Source organism: Mesoplodon mirus (assembly GCF_964341445.2).
Source record: "Mesoplodon mirus genome assembly, chromosome: 17".
Lineage (NCBI taxonomy): Eukaryota > Metazoa > Chordata > Mammalia > Artiodactyla > Ziphiidae > Mesoplodon > Mesoplodon mirus.
This window is the reverse complement of record NC_138993.1, coordinates 31,380,318-31,404,910: the sequence shown is the minus strand read 5'-3', so window position 1 is coordinate 31,404,910 and position 24,593 is coordinate 31,380,318.

Below are 24,593 nucleotides of genomic sequence, written 5' to 3'. Positions count from 1 at the left end.
AGATTTAAATGACACATTAGACCAAAGGGACATAGTAGATATTTATAGGACTTTCCATCCAAAAGAACAAAATACACTTTCTCCTCAAGTGCTCAGGGGACAACCTCTAGGAGAGATCATATCTTGGGGCACAAATCAAGCCTCGATAAATTTAAGAAATTTGAAATCATATCAGGTATCTTTTCAGACCACAATGCTATGAGACTAGATATCAATTACAAGAAAAGAACTGAAAAAATACAAACACATGGAGGTTAAACAATACTCTAGTAAATAACCAAGATCTCACTGAAAAAAATCAAAGAGGAAATAAAAAAATACCTAGAAACAAATGACAATGAAAACACAATGACCCAAAACTGTATGGGATACAGCAAAAGCAGTACTAAGAGGGAAGTTCATAGTGATACAATCTTACCTCAAGAAACAAGAAAAATCTCAAATAAATAACCTAACCTTACACCTAAAGCAATTAGAGAAAGAAGAACAAAAACAACACCAAAGTTAGCAAAAGGAAAGAAATCATACAGAACAGATCAGAAATAAATGAAAAAAAAATGAAGGAAACAATAGCAAAGATCAATGAAACTAAAAGCTGGTTCATTAAGAAGATAAACAAAATTGATAAACCATTAGCTAGACTCATCAACAAAAAAAGGGAGAAGACTCCAATCAACAGAATTAGAAATGAAAAAGGAGAAGTAACAACTGACACAGCAGAAATACAAGTAATCATGAGAAACTACTACAAGCAACTCTATGCCAATAAAATGGACAACCTGGAAGAAATGGACAAATTCTTAGAAAAGCACAACCTTCCAATACTGAACCAGGAAGAAATAGAAAATATGAACAGAACAATCACAAGCACTGAAATTGAAACTGTGATCAAAAATTTCCAACAAACAAAAACCCAGGACCAAATGGCTTCCCAGGTGAATTCTATCAAATATTTAGAGAAAAGCTGACACTTATCCTTCTCAAACACTTCCAAAATATAGAAGAGGGAGGAACACTCCCAAACTCATTTTACAAGGCCACCATCACCCTGATACCAAAACCAGACAAAGATGTCACAAAAAAAGAAAACTACTGGCCAATATCACTGATGAACATAGGTGCAACAATCCTCAGCAAAATACTAGCAAACAGAATCCAACAGCACACTAAAAGGATCATACACCATGATTAAGTCGGGTTTATCCCAGAAATGCAAGGATTCTTCAATACATGTAAATCAATCAATGTGATACACCATATTAACAAATTAAATGATTAAAACCATATGATAATATCAGTAGATGCAGAAAAATCTTTCAACCCAATTCCACATCTATTTCTGATAAAAAAATCTCCAGAAAGTGGGCATAGAAGGAACTTACTTCAACATAATAAAGGCCATATTGGACAAACCCACAGCTAACATCATTCTCAGTGATGAAAACCTGAAACCGTTTCCTCTATGATCAGGAACAAGACAAGATTTCCTGCTCTCACCACTATTATTCAACATAGTTTTGGAAGTTTTAGCTATGAAAATCAGAGAAGAAAAAGAGATAAAAGAATCCAATTGGAAATGAAGAAGTAAAAGTATCATTCTTTGCAGATGACATGATACTATACATAGAGGATCCTAACAATGCTACCAGAAAACTACTAGAGCTAATCAGTGAATTTAGTAAAGTAGCAGGATACAAAATTAATGCACAGAAATCACTTGCATTCATGTACACTAATGAGGAAAAATCTGAAAGAGAAATTAAGGGTTTACCATTTACCATTCCAACAAAAAGAATAAAATATCTGAATAAAACTACCTAAGGAGACAAAGAGCTGTATACAGAAAACTATAAGACACTGATTAAAGAAATTAAAGATGGTACAAACAGATGGAGAGATATACCATGTTTTTGGATTGGAAGAATTCATATTGTGATAATGACTATAATCCCCAAAGCAATCTACAGATTCAATGCAATCCCTATCAAATAACCAATGGTATTTTTCACAGAACTAGAACAAAAAGTTTTACAATTTGTATGGAAACCCAAAAGACCCCGAATAGTGAAAGCAATCGTGAGAAAGAAAAATGGAGCTGGAGGAATCAGGCTTCCTGACTTCAGACTACACTACAAAGCTACAGTAATCAAGACAGTATGATATCAGCATAAAAACAGAAATATAGATCAATGGAACAGGATAGAAAGCCCAGAGATATAACCATGGACCTATGGTCACCTTATCTTTGATAAAGGAGGCAAGAATATACAATGGAGAAAAGACAGCATCTTCAATAAGTGGTGCTGGGAAAACTGGAAAGCTACAAGTTAAAGAATGAAATTAGAACACTCCCTAACACCATACACAAAAATAAACTCAAAATGGATTAAAGACCTAAATATAAGGCCAGACACTATAAAACTCCTAGAGGAAAACATTGGCAGAACACTCTATGACATAAATCACAGTAAGATCCTTTTTGACCCACCTCCTAGAGAAAGGGAAATAAAAGCAAAAATAAATAAATGGGACCTAATGAAACTTAAAATCTTTTGCACAGCAAAGGAAGCCACAAATAAGATGAAAAGACAACACTCAGAATGGGAGAAAATATTTGCAAATGAAGCAACTGACAAAGGATTAATCTCCAAAATATACAAGTAGTTCATGCAGCTCAATATCAAAAAAACAAACAACCCAATCCAAAATTGGGCAGAAGACCTAAATAGACATTTCTCCAAAGAACATATACAGATTGCCAACAAACACATGAAAGGATACTCAACATCAATAATCATGAGAGAGAAATGCAAATCAAAACCACCATGAGGTTTCACCTCACACCAATCAGAATGGCCATAATCTAAATATCTACAAACCATAAATGCTGGAGAATGTGTGGAGTAAAGGACACCCTCTTGCACTGTTGGTGGAAATGTAAATTGATACAGCCACTATGGAGAACAGTATGGAGCTTCCACAAAAATCTAAGTATAGAAGTACCATACGGCCAGTAATCCCACTACTGGGCATCTACCTGAGTAAACCATAATTCAAAAAGAGTCACTTACCAAAATGTTCATTGCAGCATTATTTACAGTAGCCAGGACATGGAAGCAACCTAAGTGTCCATCAATAGATGAAGGGATAAAGAAGATGTGGCACTTATGTATAATGGAATATTACTCAGCCATAAAAAGAAATGAAATTGTTAATTGTAGTGGGGTAGGTGGACCTAGAGTTTGTCTTACAGAGTGAAGCAAGTCAGAAGGAGAAAAACTAATACTGTATGCTAACACATATATAAGGTATCTAAAAAAAAAAAAAGGTTTCTGATGAACCTAGGGACAGGACAGGAATAAAGACACAGACGTAGATAATGGACTTGAGGACTTGGGGAGGGGGAAGGGTAAACTGGACAAAGTGAGAGAGTAGCACTGTCATATATACACTACCGAATGTAAAATAGATAGATAGTGGGAAGCAGCCACATAGCACACGGAGATCAGCTCGGTGCTTTGTGACCACCTAGAGGGGTGGAATAGTGAGTGTGAGAGGGAGGCACAAGAGGGAGCGTATAGGGGCATATATGTATATATAGCTGATTCACTTTGTTATAAAGCAGAAACTAACACACCATTGTAAAGCAGTTATACTCCAATAAAGATGTTAAAACAAAAAAATACAAAACACCAAAAAAGTTCAGTTTCATTCTGAATAGCAAATGTATCCAACAATCTCTAAAGACTTTGTGTTCATCAAATACCATCCCGAGCACAAACATGAAAGGCAAATATTCCTATTATCTTTCAGTGGTGGCACAGGAATTTTGTGGATCACTCTCTCAAGCTGTGTCATATCACCAAGGTCAACGATTCAATAGAAAACATTCATAAGTAGTCAATTATAGAGTGTTTAACTCAGCCTGTGTGTACAAAAAAAAAAAAAAAAAGAAAGAAAAACACAAGTTTGGAAAGTAATAAATCAATGCATTCCAGAGCAGGCCTTTAGATTCTTAATGAGAGCTTCATATCAGCTCAGCAAAATTTTCCATCTGCCATTCTCTCTTATCTATTATTATTACTATCTATTATCGCTATCTATTATCTGCCAGATCTCTCCATTTTAGCCTGGTTAGTGGAGAAATTAAGTCACACCGGTATTTCAAAAACTATTAATGCTGCCTCTCTGTATGTGAGAATTCCATAAGGATAGTGAATAATGAATGACGTCATCAAAGGAGACAAAAGGCCAATATGAGGCTAGATGAGGGTGATTTTTCAGATTATTAATTCCACAAATAAATTTAGTTTTCAAAAATATAGTTGGGATTTAATGCAGGTATTCAGTAAAAAGAATATGAGTAGGGAAGGAACAGGATATTCATTGTTGCATCTGAAAAGACTACTTTTCAGTAAACAGGGTATGAAGACCCCACCCATTCATTTTATGAACAAAATATCCACAGATACATGAAGAAATCAAATTATTTATAAGAAAAGTGCTTCAGATAAGTTTGAAGGATAAAAAGAACTGTTACCTCTTTCATGCCAGGAAATGCATTTTGTATGTATTAAAAGAGAAAAAAAACATCGATGAATTCTATATTTGGGCTCTTCTTCCCTTTCTGGTTGCCCCAGAGACCTGGAGAGTGAAGATCAGGTTTTGTGAAGGTGTTTTGAGCTCACAGAGTACACTTTTGAAAACGGCTGGGCACAGACTCCGGAGAACACTGGATCTCAGCATACTAAAGCCCAACCCTGATTTCTCCCCTAAACACCATTGGTGAGACCAGTTTATACTACACTGGGACTTATCTAGAAATAAAGAGTCGAGGGTTTCCATCTTTTTAAACGATTCTCTACTTTCTGGTTTTCATGCAAGTCTGAATCTGGATGCTAGAGTAAGGATGGGTTTGGACACTATTATAATGTGAGGGTGGTGGGGACTTCTCTGAGGCTTGGGGTGTATATGCAGAGTTGGTGATGGGGCTTGTTTTCCTCTGATTCAATTCTCCTTTTGGCTGGGAATAGTTTTGGACCACCATCATTGAGTCTCAGCTTGAAGAAAAAACTTGATGGTGATCCTGGTTTTTAAGAGGATTACATTATGTCATATAGTCATATACCCATTGGAGGCTAGCTTCCCACAATGGTGGTGGTGGGGAAATGTGTATTTGTGTGAGGGGGTGGAATAAATAAATCCATTGCAAATTTTTATGTTCTTTTCCTTATTCTCATATTTTCCAATCTATTTATTCCTAGGAATATAAACACAGTTTGTTTTTTCCATTTTTTTCCTTTTCTTCTTTCTTTTCTTTGTATAAACACATTTTGAGCAGCTTGAAATATCATGACAAATTTGAGAGTTGAAAACTGAAAATTTAATAGCTTGTCTAGTCTCAGAAACTAGATATCAGAATCCAGATCTTTTGTCTAACCCCTCATTTTGCTGTAAGCAATCAAGGGCCTTGAGCTGTGAAGTGATTTGTTCATAGTCATACTGACCGAGTTACTGACAGAGTCGGAGTCAACTTTGAGTCTCTTGTCTCCCAGTTGTTGCTACTCAATCTTGCCAAATAATGAACTCAAGCATCACATAACAGTTTTAGTGGAATTTAAAATTACCAATTGTAGTACTGTCCTTAGGATAATGGAAAAGATAGCTTTCCAAAGCTTAATATTTGTGGCTCACTAAATGATGTACCTGCCCTTTATACGTGACTATTGCTTAGTAGCAAAAGCAAATTACTTATTTTGATCATTCATCCTATAATTTACCACTTGAGGGTGGATTATTTTGACAGTCAACTGTCATCGTCAGTTCATTCGTATTTTATAGCCAAGTCTTTAGAAAGTAAAATTCATCTTTTTCAATGACATGGCTATTATGGTCAAAGCAATTGTGTAGGTTGACACAGTGAAAATATGACTATGGAAGATGTGTAGGGTGCACAATTTTAAAAAATGTATACTTTGTGCTTTATGACATCACAGAGGTTCAACCAGATTCATGGCTCCAAGGGCAACAGATCCAGTAAATTTTTACCTTCACAGGTTACTGTGTTTTATGATGACCTCAAAAGCAAGGAGAGGCTTTCTTCCTCATAAGCTAGTCTAGATGTATGAATATACTATGCTAGAAATTCCCATATATTCTACTGTGGTGTCCTTCTTGTAAGAGGAGAAATAAAATGAGCCTCCTTGTCATATACACATATACCCGTGAATTAAATGACACTCTGACATATCATATTTCAGACTTTTTATGTGTGAAATGAATTTGTATTGTGTGTTGTTGTGAATGCATAGAACATATTAAATATTTATGAAAGTATCTATATGCAATTTTTTTTCTTTTGTAAATCTAAACAGCCTGTTGCTTTTCAATTTTCCTTATTTATAGTAGAAAATGATTGCAGATTTCCTTAAAATTACTTGGCCTGTTTCTTCTTTTATGATTTTTTCCCCCACAAAGCTATTGCTGCATGAACTACTAAAATTTAATCTGTGAATAAATCTTTATTCGCCCTTGGTCTTATGTAGCAACAGTCAAGTAATCATTAAGATAAAATGGACATCAATCCAAAATTTTTGACTGTCAATTAACTATTATTTCTGATTATTTATCTATTTATTATCTTTCTAGTCAGCTCTTTTCTGATTTTATTGAAAAAATATGGAAATATTTTTGAAGCTTACTCTAAAGCTACATATATAAATGTGTGTGTGTGTGTGTAACTTAGATCCTTGTATTAACTTTGAGAGGTGTTTGATGTAATGCAGTTACTTTTTAGCAAGATATAATGACCACTGTCATTATGGGGCACTGAAATATAATAAATTGACAGTTTTGGGTAATGAAAGGCTGGGGAATTTTTTGATGATCGCCTTAGCTTTTGGGAGATCATTTTCCCTCTTGCTGTGCTAAATCATTTTCTTCAAGCTCTTTTCCCACCAACTCGAATATGTGCTTAAACTTCAGTGTAAACAATACATGTTGTGTATGAAGAAGAATCTGTCAGAATTCTCAACATTATATCTATAGTAATAACAGCAAATGCTTAGATAACAGTATATGCCAGACACTAAATTCTTTACCTAAATAAACTCGTTTAAACCTGACAAAAACTCTATGAGGTAAGTAGTATTATTATCCTCATTTTACTGGTGAGGAAACTGAGGCACCGAGAGATTAAATAACTAGCCCATGACTCCACAGTTTGTAAGCATAGAGCCTGGGTAAGAACTGAGGCAAGTCAATCCAGAGTCTGTTCTTAACCAGTTTGCTAATAGTTAATAATGTGCTTTGCCTTTGATTCCTGCTGCAGTTCTCTTTGGCAAGTACACGTAGCTTATTTCCTCAGTATGTAGATGAGGACACCGGGGCTCAGGAATATATAATGATGTGCTCATCATCACTTGCCCACTCAAAGGAAGAACTGAGATCCCAGGTACACGTTGCCAACAGCAGAGTGTCATTTAGGTTTGATGTAACATAAAAACATTTACGAAAGAGGGTTGAATTAATCCATCTTGCTCCCTTGAGACCAGAGTCAGAATAAATAATATATTTTCTCTATTTTCATATACTTTGTAGAGCTTAAATATTCATTTTTAGAGATAATAAGGATTATTCTTTTTGTGAATCTAAGTAGTAACATCACTCAAGTTTAGGGTTGGGAGAGTAAGTGGTGGCATGGTTGACTATTAAGATTCAGCCTTGGCCTTTTACCACCCTAGGATTCTTCTATCCACTTAGCACATTTCCACTTTCCCCTACTTTGCTGCGATATGAATATGGTGGTGACTTCCTATTTCTTACGTCCTTTCAGTTTATTTATATATTTCAGGGTGAAATTTGCTTTTTAACCTCATTACTATATTGCTAATTCATGACTCTTGATTATGTTAGTTTTCTTTCTTTCTTTCTTTCTTTCTTTCTTTCTTTCTTTCTTTCTTTCTTTGTTTTTGCCTTAATTGTACTTGAGTAGTTCTTGACAACTTGTATTTACAGAATTGGGACCTAGGACCCTGCACGGCACTGACTGTATTCATTCTGTGGATTTATCTTCATTTCTAAGCTTACACCTGCCTTTTAAATTCTGATAGAGATCTCAGAAATTACCTTAAGAATATTTTGAGGTAAAAAAATATATTAGAAGACACATGTATACAAATCATAATAATTAAAGCATTTATTTTCCACATCAAAATCATTATTGTCCCCACAATATAATTTTGCCATGAACTCTGTGCTTTGTCACCTGTGAAGCGTAGCATTCAATTCCTTTTGGGCTGAAGCGAGTAGAAGTATCAGTGAATGTTCCACATTAGCCCTTTCTTCATAGACTAATGTTCTTTTGAAGATGGTATAATGCAGTTTATTGTGCCCTTAAAAATGTAGGAAGGAAAAATTAATAATCAATAAAATGATTTTTTGCTGTTACATGCTTTGATTTTAGTTGTCCTGTACTGAGTACATACTTACATGGTGCCAGGCTCTTAGAAAGCATATCAGGAAATCTCATTTGCAAAAACATGGATGGACCTTGAGGGCATCATGCTAAGTGAAATAAGTCAGACAGAGAGAGACAAATACATGGAAACTAAACAACAAGCACCTAAACTCATAGATATAGTGAACAGATTGGTGACTGCCAGAGGCAGGGGGTTGAGAGTGTGTGAAATGGGTGAAGGTGGTTAAAATGTATAAGCTTCCAGTTATAAGACAAATAAGTCCTAGTGATGTAATATACAACATGTTTTTTTTAATTAATTAATTTATTTATTTTTGGCTGTGTTGGGTCTTCGTCGCTGTGCGAGAGCTTTCTCCAGTTGCAGCGAGTGGGGGCCACTCTTCATCGTGGGGTGTGGGTCTCTCACTGTCATGACCTCTCCCATTGTGGAGTACAGACTCCAGATGCACAGGCTCAGTAGTTGTGGCTCATGGGCTTAGCTGCTCCGTGGCATGTGGGATCTTCCCAGACCAGGGCACGAACCCATGTCCCCTGCATTGACAGGCAGATTCTTAACCACTGCGTCACCAGGGAAGCCCAGCAGCAGAGTTATTATTGTTAACTATAGTTAACAATACTGTATTGTATATTTGAAAGTTTCTAAGAGAGTAGATCTTAAAAGTTTTCATCACAAGAAAAATATTGTAACTGTGTGAGGTGATGTTAACTAAATTTATGATAATTATTTCACAATATATACATTTATCAAATCATTATGCTATACACCCAAAACTAATACAATGTTATATATCAATTATATCTCAGTAAAATAAAGTAAAATAAAATAGCCAAAATTATAAAAGCAGAGAGTAGAATGGTGGTTGCCCGGGGTGTAGAGGGAGGGTGAAATGAAGAGGTGTTGATTAAAGGGTACAAAGTTTCACTTAGGCAAGATGAATGCATTCTGGATGCATTCTGGATGCATGGAGATCTAATGGACAGCATGGTGATGGTAATTAACATTAATGTATTGTATACTTGAACTTTGCTAAGAAGATAGATCTTGAATCAATGAAGTGAATTTTAATTTTTTTCTTCTCCCTCCCTCCCTTATTACTGGGCAAAATGGTGACAAAGCTGGCTTTTAACTACCTTACAGGTAGTATAGTTTTTGCAGGTGTGGTGATTTCATTGTTTGGAATATAGATAAGCCAAAGTAGCTCTGTAAAGAGTCTTAAAAATCATCTTAGAAGAACACATTACAATGCTTATGTTTACTAACCAGCAATCAAAAATGCTAATGTGCAGAAAGACTGGGGAAATAAGTTTTAATTCTTAAAATATAATGCATTAAAGGAAGTGATGCTGTTTTGATGGATTTTTAAAATATAGCTTACATTCAGAAGTTTTTAATTATTTAAGAGTAAGCTTGATTTCTCTTAAAATTCATACTTCTACAGAGATTTTTCAGGTTCTTTCCATGGGAGAGAGACTGGTGAAATTAATAAATATTAAAATGAAAGGTGGATTTTGTTATACCAACACTGTCAGAAAGCTTCCACAGAAGGAAATACTCCACATGCGTTATACATCCATAGAGATAGGCTATATAATCAAAGAAAAGGGAGAAGAGAACAGAACTCACTCAGAATGGGGGAATGAAATTAATGATTCTAAACTGGGAAATTTTCATGATCCTTTGTTGAGTCCGATCTAAAGTTTTGCATTAAGCAATTTAAAATTTTTATTACATTAGCATAGCAACCAATCGTATAGCTGTCTACATATAAACCAATATGCCTGGATCGACCAGGCTATAGGCTCATCATTTACTGTCAACTTAAAAAAAATGCACAACGTGAGAGCTGTGAGTTAAGTTTTATTTGGGTCAAAACGAGGCCTGCAGCCTGAGAGACAGCATTTCAGATAGCGCTGAGAAACTGCTCCAAAGAGGTAGGGGGGAAGGTCAGTAAATATGTGATTTTGATGAAGAGGAGTACATGCAACAAAATGCATATTTTTTTGCAGAAGGTTTCTGCTAGTCAGGAGGAGCAGTCGTTACCATGAAGGATTTTAGTGCTTTTCTAGATATGAGGAGATACAAGAATTGGGCTCGTAAAATCAGCTCCTTAAAATATCTAACTATCTGAAGACCTGTTCTGCCAGTTTCTCCCAGAGCACAGAGTGTCCCATTTCTGCTCTCTACCCTGAACTCCTTTCAGGGGTTGTTGAAAATCAGCAGCTGCAGCAACACATGATTTAATCCTTGTAGCGGTGGATGGCAAGTGCCAATGGCAAGGGCCAGTTTGTAGTTGACAATTTTGTGCATAGTATCACAGACTTAGTTTTCTCAAGAGGGAAAACCATAGAAGCACAAAATCAATGCAAATGAAAACAGGGTTCCCATATTCACCTCATTTGTAATAGTATTTATATTAATTCAGGCTCTCTATTCAATTTCTCAATACTAGTCCTAGAAAGGATGATTACAGGTGTTTGAGTGTAAACTCACACTCTACATACTGTGGCTGACCAAACCCCCACCCCCACCCCGCATCTTGTCTTATCATTGGGTAAAGTAAATATGAGTACTTTTGCTTTTGAAATGAAGTGCTGTGCCTGGTTTCCAATTCACATATTGACCACAGGCCATCACTACTTCATTTGTGCCCAGTGGCAGTGATAGAATGTTAGCTATCCAGGGAAATGAAGGTTTGGCTTATGCTTTCTCTCTGTCCTTCCTGGGCTCTGGAAAGGTTTAATATTATTCAAAAATTATCAAAGTTGTCTACTACTGGGCAAGAGATGTGCTTAGGGCTTAAACTGACCAGCTTAAGTTGTTGCCACAAGGAGTGGTTGCAGTGAAGAATGCCAAAAGAGCATTGTAATGTAGCTGGATTCCCAAACTCTCTTGCTATGGACTGCAGACAATTTGAAAAACAAAACAGACCAAAATAGGTTTTGTTTCACTCATCATAAAGCAAAGTCCTTTGGATGCAAGACAGTGGAAGATTTTGCAGGAGTCAGGTGCTGGGAGATGTCTTACAAATAATTAACATTTCAACCTAAAGCATAAAGAGTGGGCGGGTGGGATGTTGAGATTTTTTTTTACACTCTTTTTTTTTTTTCTCCTTACAATCCCCCTCCCCCTTCTTTTGTTCATTTTTCATTCCCTTTCTGATATGGAAAGTCACAGTTCAGGTGCAGCAGAGTGTAAATCATCTAAAGCAAATCAGGCCAGAAATGGGCTGATAATGAAGGCCAAAAAAAAGTGTGGTTGCTTTTTACAGGTGAATCATCAGTGTAACAATGGAGTCTAAAGATTCTATTAGCATTACAGAAGCTCTCAGGAAGCAATTTACGTTTTCTCTCAAAAATTTTTACTCTAGTGATATAGAAGCTTGATTATTAATTGAGATTGGTGTAGCTGAAGCTCAGCATGATGATTTTTCCCCCCTTTTTTGTTTTTTGGTTAGTTGTCTTCAAAGGACTTTTGCATTACTCTATTTGCAGTTTCTGTTTCCAGATCTCATAAATTGGAATTCTCTTTTATTTGATCTTTCAACAAATTTTTATGCAAAGCCTACTATGTGTCAGACACTGTACTGGATACTGGGAGTAGATATGAAAATATTTGCCTTTACAGAGCATGAATTCATTTTCTATATTTACTCTAATTATGCTATGTAGAACTATTCAAAAACGCGTCTCCATTGAGTGCCCAATGTGTAAAGACCACTTGGTAGGTGGTTTCTAACTCATTAGCATAGTATGAAAAGGTGCTCAACTTTTTCTCCCTTATAAAGGTACTGTTTAAAAGTAAATTGTTTGAAATTCTGATATTTAACAAGTTAAATAATTTTATAAATTTTAAATTGTACAGAATATTTTAATACTTAGGATATATTTGACACATAATTTAACTGCCATATTACATGTTTGTACTAAAATATAGTAAAAATTAATACTATCTTTCCAGTTCTGGATAGAGTTTCAGCTCTCCGGAGCCATATAAAAATTCAGTTTCACAGTCCTTCTGACTCTCAGCAGTTTATAGAGGGACAGAGAGCAAGACTGCCAGTCTGAGCGCCATCCACATTGAATTGCGCATGATTGATAACTGTCTTTGTGTTAATTTAATGGGAGCAGACAGCAAAGAAATTAGGGAGGGAGTGGAAAAATAAGTGTATTGACTTTGTGAAGGAAAGAAGGCAATAGGAAAATGGTTTTAAATTTCATATTGTCTTGATCATTATGTGGTCCCTGACCCTTTTCCCCACATTTTGAAGAACTGTCATTTGTATACTTCCTGTGATGTGCCAAATGTTTGGGGAATGAATATAGAGAATGTTTCCCTGATGCTAAATTGGACAAGGCATTATTTGTTTTGAATGAGAGTGAGAGGGGAGGACAGGATTGAAGTTACCCAGGGATGTCTTCTTAAGAGCTGATATGATTATTAGGATCCAGGACTTGGTGAGGACCTTCTCCAGCTTTTAAAATCTGGTGAGTGTGAGGGAGGAATCTCCCAAATGAAAAAGACTTGGAAGGAGTAGCCTGCTGTGGACTCTTCTCACTGTAAATGTGGACGCACACCTGGATATACACAAACTCAACACACAGGCACACAGTCCATCCTTCCAAGCTGGTTATTGTTGTGGCAAGGCTCTGTGGTGGATAGTTGTTGATTCTGCCATCCCTGTGTCCATTCTTCCTTCTTAAGTCAGAACCTGACTTCCTGTCAGGGATTCCCTCCCATTTCAGTGGTGCTGTATCCTCCTCTCCTCTGCCAGCACCTTCTGTGGGCAACGATCCAGGCTGGACCAATCTGCACATTCTATTTCCACTGGACTTAATGGTTCTGGGACAAACACATGCACCAAGCCTGGCCAATAAGGCTTAATTCTGGGATTTTCTTTTGAGCTCAAAATAAATAGATATTTTTTTTCCTGATAGAATGCTTAAAATGATATAAGCAGGGAGCTACTAGGATCCCCAACTGTAGACAGAAGTAACAAGATAATAAGGCCCTCTAGAGGGAAGTAGAGCAGGGAAAGAGAGTAGTATTTGAGTCTTGATGATACTGTTGGAGACCCTGGATCAAGCAATTCCTGAAGACAGATACCACTGAACCTTTGGTCATACAAGCCAAATAATTCTTCTCTTATTTTCTTAAATTAAGTGAGTTGGATTTTATTTTCTTGCAATAGAAAAGTTCTTACTCATACCCACTGAAAGCTTATTATTTTCTCTTTAGATATTTTCCTCCCTTGTTTCCCAGTTGTTACTGGGAAGCCAGCATGGAATTCTTATAGTTTCTTACTTACATCCAATAAACATTTCTCCAAGATGGCCTTCGTCCCTCAGGAAACTAAAGCACCACCAAAGGAAAGGAAATTTCACAAGAAGACGAAGCTGATTCTGCAAAATATCTGATGATTTTTCAATTAGCTTAAGGCAAGATTACCGTGTATCCTACCTCGTATGATATATAGAGAGGGAAAAGCCACTTGGAGGTTTTTGAGTTGCATCTGTGCATACTTATGTCTTGCAGTAGAGTTTGCCACTTTCCCTCCTTTTTGTCATGTTTCTATCACCTTTTATATATATGAAATTTTTCATTAGACATCCCTGCCTCCAATTCAGTATGCACATATCAAAACCCAGTACCTTTCCTTCAAACATAATGCTCCTTCTCTTTTCTTGGCTTTAGTCTGTGCCTCCATTATTCAGACCTCCACACAAACTAGAAATGGGGGAGTTGAGTTTGACAACTTCTAGTCCCACTCTCTGTCTGAATCAACTCAGGCTTCTGTTAAAAAATACCAAAAGCTGGTGGCTTAGGCAGGAGACATTTATTTTTCATAGAGCTCTCCTTCTTCCTGGCTTGCAGATGGCTATCTTCTCACTGTGTCCTCACATGATGTAAAGAGAGAGAGGGAGAGAGAGAGAGCTCTGGTTCCTCTTCCTCTTCTTACAATGGCACTAATCCCAACTTGTGGGTACCACCCTCATGATCTCTTCTAAACATAATTACCTCTCAAAGGCTGCATCTCCAAATACCAACATATTGGGGTTAAGGTTTCAACACATGAATTTTGGGGAGACACAAACATTCAGGCTATAACACCTTTCCCACAAACATATCAGAGGTATACCATCCATCATCTTATGCTGCATGAATTGATCTGCTCACCTCCATCATTATTACTACTGCTTTTACTCAAACCATCATCATCTCTCACCTGTATAATCATGATAAAGTCCAGTTTGGTCTCATCACCAGTTATGTTTCATGAAAATCTGTTCCCCAGGTTAAAGCCATTATAACCCATCCAGAATGCAAGTCTAACCATTCTAGTTCTCTGCATAAAATTATTCAGTGGATTTCATAAATCTCTTGACACAGCAGACTTACATGGCTTGATGTTTATCTACCTGTGCAGTCTCTTGTGGTACCATTTCATAGTTTACACTTCATGCCCTGACAATCATGAGGTACTTCTTATTCAAACTTAGAAGCACACACACACACACACACACACACACACACTACTATTTTTCACATCTATAATTAGTGAATGTTATTCTGATGGAACCCCATCCTTCATCACATTGTTATTTGGGTTTTTTTTTGACAAACACAGCATGTTTGTTTAATTATTATCAGAGTATAATTGTTTACAATCTTGTGCTAGTTTCTGCTGTACAACAAAGTGAATCAGCTATATGTATATGTATATCCCCTCCCTCATGGACCTCCCTACCACCCACCCATCTCACCCATCTAGGTCATCACAGAGCACCAAGCTGAGCTCCCTGTGCTATACAGCATGTTCCCACTAACTATCCCTTTTACACCTGGTAATGTATCTATGTCAATCTTAATCTCCCAATTCATCCTACTCTCCCCTTTGCCCTCATGCCTGCATGTCCGTTCTCTACATCTGCATCTCTATTCCTGCCAGGCAAATAGGTTCATCTGTACCATTTATGTAGATTCCACATATATGCGTTGATATACAATATTTGTTTTTCTCTTTCTGCCTTACTTCTGACATACTCTGTATAACAGACTCTAGGTACATCCACCTCACTATAAATAACTCAATTTCGTTTCCTTTTATGGCTGAGTAATATTCCATTGTATATATGTGCCGCATCTTCTTTATCCATTCATCTGTTGATGGACACTAAGATTGCTCCAATGTCTTGGCTATTGTAAATAGAATTGCAATGAACATTTTGGTAAATGACTCTTTTTGAATTATGGTTTTCTCAAGGTATATGCCCAGTAATGGGATTGCTGGGTCGTCTGGTACTTCTATGTGTAGATTTTTAAGGAACCACCGTACTGTTCTCTACAGTGGCTGTATCAATTTACATTCCCACCAACAGTGCAAGAGTGTTCCCTTTTCTCCACACCCCCTCCAGCATTTATTGTTTCTAGATTTTTTGATGATGACCATTCTGACTGGTGTGAGATGATATCTCATTGTAGATTTGATTTACATTTCTCTAATGATTAATGATGTTGAGCATTCTTTCATGTGTTTGTTGGCAATCTGTATATCTTCTTTGGAGAAATGTCTATTTAGGTCTTTGGCCCATTTTTGGATTGGGTTGCTTGTTTTCTTTTTTGCTATTGAGCTGCATGAGCTGCTTGTAAATTTTGGAGATTAATCCTTTGTCAGTTGCTTCATATTCAAATATCTTCTCCCATTCTGAGGGTTGTCTTTTAGTCTTGTTTATGGTTTCCTTTGCTGTGCAAAAGCTTTTAAGTTTCATTAGGTCCCATGTGTTTATTTTTGCTTTTATTTCCACTTCTCTAGGAGGTGGGTCAAAAAGGATCTTGCTGTGATTTATGTCAAAGAGTGGACTGCCTATGTTTTCCTCTAAGAGTTTGATAGTGTCTGACCTTACATTTAGGTCTTTTATCTATTTTGAGGTTTTTTTGTGTATGGTGTTAAGGAGTGTTCTAATTTCATAGTTTTACATGTACCTGTCCAGTTTTCCCAGCACCACTTATTTATTTATTTATTTATTTATTTTTGCAGTACATGGGCCTCTTACTGTTGTGGCCTCTCCTGTTGCGGAGCACAGGGTCCGGACACACAGGCTCAGCAGCCATGGATCACGAGCATAGCCGCTCTGCGGCATGCGGGATCTTCCCGGACCGGGGCATGAACCCATGTCCCCTGCAACGGCAGGCGGACCTCAACAACTGCACCATCAGGGAAGCCGCGCAGCACCACTTATTGAAGAGGCTGCCATTTCTACACTGTATATTATTGCCTCCTTTATCAAAGATAAGGTGACCATATGTGCGTGGGTTTATATCTGGGCTTTCTATCGTGTTCCATTGATCTATATTTCTGCTTTTGTGCCAGTACCATACTGTCTTGATTACTGTAGCTTTGTAGTATAGTCTGAAGTCAGAGAGCCTGATTCCTCCAGCTCCATTTTTCATTCTAAAGATTGCTTTGGCTATTCAGGGTCTTTTGTGTTTCCATGCAAATTGTGAAACTTTTTGTTCTAGTTCTGTGAAAAATGTCATTGGTAGTTTGATAGGGATTGCATTGAATTTGTAGACTGCTTTGGGTAGTATACTCATTTTCACAATGTTGATTCTTCCAATCCAAGAACATGGTATATCTCACCATCTATTTGTATCATCTTTAATTTCTTTCTTCAGTGTCTTATAATTTTCTGCATACAGGTCTTTTTTCTCCTTCGGTAGGTTTATTCCTAGATATTTTATTCTTTTTGTTGCAGTGGTAAATGGGAGTGTTTTCTTAATTTCACTTTCAGATTTTTCATCAATAGTGTATAAGAATGCCAGAGATTTCTATGCATTAATTTTGTATCCTGCTACTTTACCAAATTCATTGATTAGCTCCAGTAGTTTTCTGGTAGCATCTTTAGGATTCTCTATGTATAGGATCAGGTCATCTCCAAATAGTGACAGTTTTACTTCTTCTTTTCCTATTTGGATTCCTTTTATTTCTTTTTCTTCTCTGATTACTGTGGCTAAAATTTCCAAATCTATGTTGAATAAGAGTGGTGAGAGTGGGCAAACTTGTCTTGTTCCTGATCTTAGTGGAAATTGTTTTAGTTTTTCACTGCTGAGGACGATGTTGGCTGTGGGTTTGTCATATATGGCCTTTATTATGTTGAGGAAATTTCCCTCTATGCCTACTTTCTGCAGGTTTTTTATCATAAATTGGTGTTAAATTTTGCCAAAAGCTTTCTCTATCTATTGAGATGATCATATGGTTTCCTCCTTAAATTTGTTAATATGGTGTATCATGTTGATTGATATGCCTATATTGAAAAATCCTTGCATTCCTGGAATTAACCTCACTTGATCATGGTGTATGATCCTTTTAATGTGCTGTTGGATTCTGTGTGCTAGTATTTTGTTGAGGCTTTTTGCATCTATGTTCATCAGTGATACTGGCCTGTAGTTTTCTTTCTTTGTGACATCTTTGTCTTTTTTTGGTATCAGGGTGATGGTGGCCTCATAGAATGAGTTTGGGAGTGTTCCTCCCTCTGGTATATTTTGGAAGAGTTTGAGAAGGATAGGTGTTAGCTCTTCTCTAAATGTTTGATAGAATTCGCCTGTGAAGACTTCTGGTCCTGGGCTTTTGTTTGTTGGAAGATTTTTGATCACAGTTTCAATTTCAGTGCTTGTGATTGGTCTGTTCATATTTTCTATTGCTTCCTGGTTCAGTCTCGGCAGGTTGTGCATTTCTAAGAATTTGTCCATTTCTTCCAGGTTGTCTATTTTATTGTCATAGAGTTGCTTGTAGTAATCTCTCATGATCCTTTGTATTTCTGCAGTGACACTTGTTACTTCTCTATTTTCATTTCTAATTCTATTGATTTGAGTCTTCTCCCTTTTTTTCTTGAAGAGTCTGGCTAATGGTTTATCAATTTTGTTTATCTTCTCAAAGAACCAACTTATAGTTTTATTCATCTTTGCTATCATTTCCTTCATATCTTTTTCATTTATTTCTGATCTGATCTGTATGATTTCTTTCCTTCTGCTTACTTTGTTTTTTTTTTTTGTTCTTCTTTCTCTAATTGCTTTAGGTACAAGGTTAGGTTGTTTATTTGAGATGTTTCCTGTTTCCTAAGGTAGGATTGTATTGCTATAAACTTCCCTCTTAGAACTACTTTTGCTGCATCCCATAGGTTTTGGGTCATCGTGTCTCCATTGTCATTTGTTTCTAGGTACTTTTTGATTTCCTCTTTGATTTCTTCAGTGATCACTTGCTTATTAAGTAGTGTATTGTTTAGCCTCCATGTATTTGTATTTTTTACAGATGTTTACCTGTAATTGATATCTAGTCTCATAGCATTGTGGTCAGAAAATATACTTGATACAATTTCAATTTTCTTAAATTTACTAAGGCTCGATTTGTGACCCAAGATATGATCTATCCTTGCGAATGTCCCATGAGCACTTTAGAAAAATATGAATTCTGTTGTTTTTGAATGGAATGTCCTATAAATATCAATTAAGTCCATCTTGTTTAATGTATCATTTAAAGCTTGTGTTTCCTTATTTATTTTCATTTTGGATGATCTGTCCATTGGTGAAAGTGCAGTGTTGAAGTCCCCAACTATGCTTGTGTTACTGTCAATTTCCCCTTCTTTGGCTCTCAGTATTTGACTTATATATTGAAGTGCTCCTATGTTGTGTGCATAGATATTTACAATTGTTATATCTTCTTCTTGGTTGATCCCTTGATCATTATGTAGTGTCTTTCTTTGTCTCTTGTAATAGTCTTTATTTTAAAGTCTATTTTGTCTGATATGAGAATTGCTACTCCAGCTTTCTTCTGATTTCCATTTGCATGGAATATCTTTTTCAATCCCCTCACTTTCAGTCTCTATGAGTCCCTAGGTCTAAAGTGGGTCTCTTGTAGACAGCATATATACGGGTTTTGTTTTTGTATCCATTCAGCCAGTCTCTGTCTTTTGGTGGAAGCACTTAAGCCATTTACATTTAAGATAATTATCGATATGTATATTCCTATTCCCATTTTCTTAATTGTTTAGGGTTTGTTATTTTAGGTCTTTTCCTTCTCTTGTGTTTCTTGTCTAGGGAAATTCCTTTAGTATTTGTTGTAAAGCTGGTTTGGTGGCGCTGAACTCTCTCAGCTTTTGCTTGCCTGTAATCATTTTAATTTCTCCATCAAATCTGAATGAGATCCTTGCTGGGTAGAGCAATCTTGTTTGCAGATTTTTCTCCTTTATCCCTTTAAATATATCCTGTCACTCCCTTCTGGCTTGCACAGTTTCTGCTGAAAGTTCAGCTGTTAACTTTATGGGGATTCCCTTATGTGTTATTTGTTGTTTTTCCCTTGCTGCTTTTAATATGTTTTCTTTGTACTTAATTTTTGATAGTTTGATTAATATGTGTCTTAATGTGTTTCTCCTTGGATTTATCCTGTATGGCACTCTCTGTGCTTCCTGGACTTTATTAACTATTTCCTTTCACATATTACAGATGTTTTCAACTATAATCTCTTCTAATGTTTTCTCATTCCCTTTCTTTTTCTCTTCTTCTTGTGGGACCCCTATAATTCGAATGTTGGTGCATTTAATGTTGTCCCAGAGGTCTCTGAGACTGTTCTCAGTTCTTTTCATTCTTTTTTCTTTATTCTGCTCTGAAGTAGTTTTTTCCACTATTTTATCTTCCAGTTCACTTATCCATTATTCTGCCTCAGTTATTCTGCTATTGATCCCTTCTAGAGTATTTTTAATTTCATTTTTTGTGTTGTTCATCATTGCTTGTCTCCTCTTTAGTTCTTCTAGGTTCTTGTTAAATGTTTCTTGCATTTTCTCTATTCTATTTCCAAGATTTGGGATCATCTTTACTATCATTATTCTGAATTCTTTTTCAGGTAGACTGCCTATTTCCTCTTCATTTATTAGGTCTGGTGTGTTTTTACCTTGCTCCTTCATCTGCTGTGTGTTTTTCTGTATCTCATTTTGCTTATCTTAGTATGTTTGGGGTCTCCTTTTTGCAGACTGCAGGTTTGTAATTCCCGTTGTTTTTGGTGTCTGTCCCCAGTGGCTAAGGTTGTTTCAGAGAGTTGTGTATGCTTCCTTGTGGAGGGGACTAGTGCCTGTGTTCTGGTAGATGGGGCTGGATCTTGTCTTTCTGGTGGGCAGGTCCACTTCTGGTCGTATGTTTTGGGGTGTCCGTGATCTTATTATGATTTTAGGCAGTCTCTCTGCTAATGCATAGAGCTGTGTTCCTGTCTGACTAGTTGTTTCGCATAGGGTGTCCAGCACTGTAGCTTGCTATTCGTTGTGTGAAGCTGGGTCTTGGTGTTGAGTTGGAGATCTCTGGGAGATTTTCACCATTTGATATTACATGGAGCTGGGAGGTCTCTTGTGGACCAGTGTCCTGAAGTTGGCTCTCTCACCTCAAAGCCACTGCCCTGATGCCTGGCTGTAGCACCAAGAGCCTGTCCTCCACAGAGCTGGTCCACAGTCCCCCAGGACTGTCGCAGCTTCGGCCATCAGGCCCCTCGAGAGCCAGCTGCCTCAGTGAGGCTGCCCTCCCCTCGGGCTCTGGGGCAGTTCTGTGATGGCGGGTGGAAGAGACCCCAAGCTGGGAGTTCCAGCTCTGCAGAAATGAGGGCATTTCATTTGCTTTGAGAACAATGAGCTCCTCAAAATCAGACTGTCTTATTTGTCTTTATACTTTAGGTGGCAATTTACTGCTTAATGTATAGGAATTGACCTGTAAATGCCTTGTAGGCAGAAGGGGGTTTATGTGTGTGTGAAATAATAATACATAAAATTTACTGATGTCTTATCTTACTATACATGGAAACTACTGCATTGATTTTCATGTCTTATTTCATTTAATCCTCAGCAACCTTATGATGTCACTACTTTCATTATTCTCCAGTGCTCAAGTTCACTTTCCCAGTGGCAGAAATGGGATCCAAGCTCAAGACTCTGACTCTAGAACTCCAGTTCAGAAATCCTTTCTCTGTGTTCTTTCTGAGATGTTTAGACTATGAATACTTCCAGAGATGGGGAGCTCTCCCCTCTAGGAAACATTGTTAGACATTTGAGCACACACAAGCTTCCATGTGACTGATTCCTGATGATTATCATTCAGCCCTTTGGAAAAAAGAAGGAATAGCTCTATCGCACAAAACAGCCATTCTAAATCTATATCTTCTGCAATTTTTCTTTTCTTGAGAATAAGCATTTCCAATTTCTTCAATGTCATTTTATATCATAGTCTTTAAAGACACAGTGTTGGTATTTTTTAATGATGTCATATAATTGTTCGGGGAACACATAGCTGGTTTCATACTTTTTATGAAATGCAAACTTATCAGTCTAGAATCTATTCCATTACTCCCTAATATGCCTAAGTTTACAAAAATTTACAAATTTAATATATTTAAAATGGATACAATAAATCTTAGCTTAAAGAGTTGTTAAAAACAACTGGCACAATTTACTTGATAAATTTTGAAAATATAATCATTATATTAAATTACTGCACTATTAATATTTCCTAAAATTCATTTATAACAATTTCATAAATTCATTTATGAAAGTTTCTTTGATTGATTTTTCATAGCTGTTTGGTTTCCAAGTTTGTCTATTACAATTTTCCATTTTTTGATAGAGTATTTTTTTCTAAGACTATTTTCTATTGTTTCTTTCAAAAAATGGATTAAGCCATTGAGGGCAGGACATACTCAATATTTCTTTTATAAGTCTGGATGGTTTAATTGTAAAAAATATAACTTGGAGGATAACCTAAGTGGCCAAGAGTATATAAGTAGGTTGAAGCCTTGAAATATGGTTGCTAAGTATGGCAAAACAAACAAACAAAGAAACATAGACACTTTTTCCCACCACAACAGAGTTCTCAACTGAAATTTGAATGCACTAATTAACTTGTCACTATTGTAGTAGTAAGAACTCAGATATTTCATGGTCTAATGTCTAGTTGAGCCCTTGCAGACAAGACCTATTTTATAAAAGTGTCTTTATTATTATAGTGTGCATTATATCTCTCTTTTTTTGAAACCATAGAGAGTTTAGTTAAGTTGCTTGTGGTACTGTGTGACAATTGAAATGAATAGAGAACTTATGAGTGCATACTTTATGACACATATATGGCCAGATTTGTCTTCTGTATCCAAGTCTATTGCATTTTCTACTAATACACTATTGCTTTCAGTAGAAGTATGCATCATGGTATAAATCTAATATGGTCCATTGGTTTAACAGCATTTGACAATCCTTGATATTACTCTGAAAGATTCTCTATGACACTGAATTAAGACAAATGGTTTTTCTCAGATATAGCAAATTTTACTATCTCATGCTTTATTTCTGACAGAATTAAAGATAACTCAAACAATTTGAAGCTCAAAAAGCATGCTCAGCTCTGAAGGAAGTCTTCATGTTAAGTACTAAGTTAAAATCTCTTAGCATTAGTGAGAAATCTTTCTTAGATCATTTCCTGTTCATTAAATTATGGGGGAAAATAACATTTTTAATAAAGGCAGGCTTCAACCCCTGTTACATATTATTCATTCCTAGAGTGGATTTCCTTATGTGTCACTGGAAACAGATTGCTGCAAAGAAAATAAACTTGAGAACAATAAATGATGATCTATTATAACTTTCCAGGTGACTCTAAAGAAGTTATTATTTTTTAACATACTAATTCCTGTAGGATATTTTTCATTCTCAGAGGAAACAGTTCATTTTTACATTATTTTCAAATCTGTCTTTTTTAAAACAATTATTAAAAGGAAAAGTCTTCTAAATTGTCATAGTAATGTTTTGGAATTCATCACACTTGATGGACAATGGTATAAACATTGCCTCAAAGAAATTCTGCCACTAAAATGATTTTTCTTAAACCTTATCAAAGAGAAGGCACAGCAACCAGGTTTCTAGCCTGTACTGAAATAGCAAATGCTGACAAGCTTTTTAATAATTCAAAAGTCTTTTCAGTGGATTGTGTCTATCCTTAAGTTTTAGTTTTATAGAAATGTTCAAATATATTACCTGCAGTTCTTTGCAATTTTATTTTTTTAGAATTTTATATTCCCTCTTATCATAAAATGGACTGCTTTTGAAACTCACACCAAACACATCTGCTAAAGCACCTCTGTTATTTTTACTTCACTCTACATAGGTGTTTTTTCACAGCATCCAAGAAATAGTTATCTCAGCTAGAATGAGATAAAGCTTATTGCCAAAAAAGAAGATGTGTATTTAATATTTTTCTTTTGAGTTAAAGAATCCATGTGATTTATTTCATAACTGGACCATATTTTTTGTCTGTAATTTTGGTCAAAATATTTAGCTTCTTTATCTCAATAGTCTTCATTTTTAGTTGAAAGTAAAGCTTAGATAGAAAAAAATATAGGCATAAAAATGAGAAAATTATTTAGGAATACTAATATAGCAATTAATTTTTGTATAGTGTAACAGTCCATTTTGGGGATTATTCATTGAAATTATTGAAACAGCAATTTCCTCATCTACAAGATGGTAGTTTGTAATAGGGTCAGAGGGTTATACGAGTATTAATTGAAATATGAATGGTAAAGCAAGTCACATAAATTGAGTCTTCAATTTCTCTTCATTTCCCTTTAGTTTTTTTTTTTTTGAATGTTAGCATTTTATCTGTTGTTTGCAAGTGGAGTTGTTATCCTAACTCAAATATGCTAGTGAATTAAAGGTTAAAGTTTTTCTTCTCATTTCTTATTTCTACCCAATAAGTTCTAAATTTGAGGAAATCGATTTTTTTGTGTTTTCAAAGCAAAAATGTTAATTAAAAGGATATTGTTCTCTCTCCCCCCCCTTTTTTTTTCCACTTAGAGTAGTGCTGAAAATGGTAGTCTAAACACAGGAAATATTTTATTTCAGAAACCATTAAAGTACCTTTTTATAAAATAATATCCCTAGAAATGTGAGTCAGGAGCAGAAGAAGGATATTCACACTAAGGAATGCAAAGGTTTTAAATCAACTGTCAGAAAGAATACTGGGAATTTAATTGGATTATTTTAAAATCTGAAGTATTTCAGAGAATCTAATAAGCTTACTGAAATTAGGTATTATTTA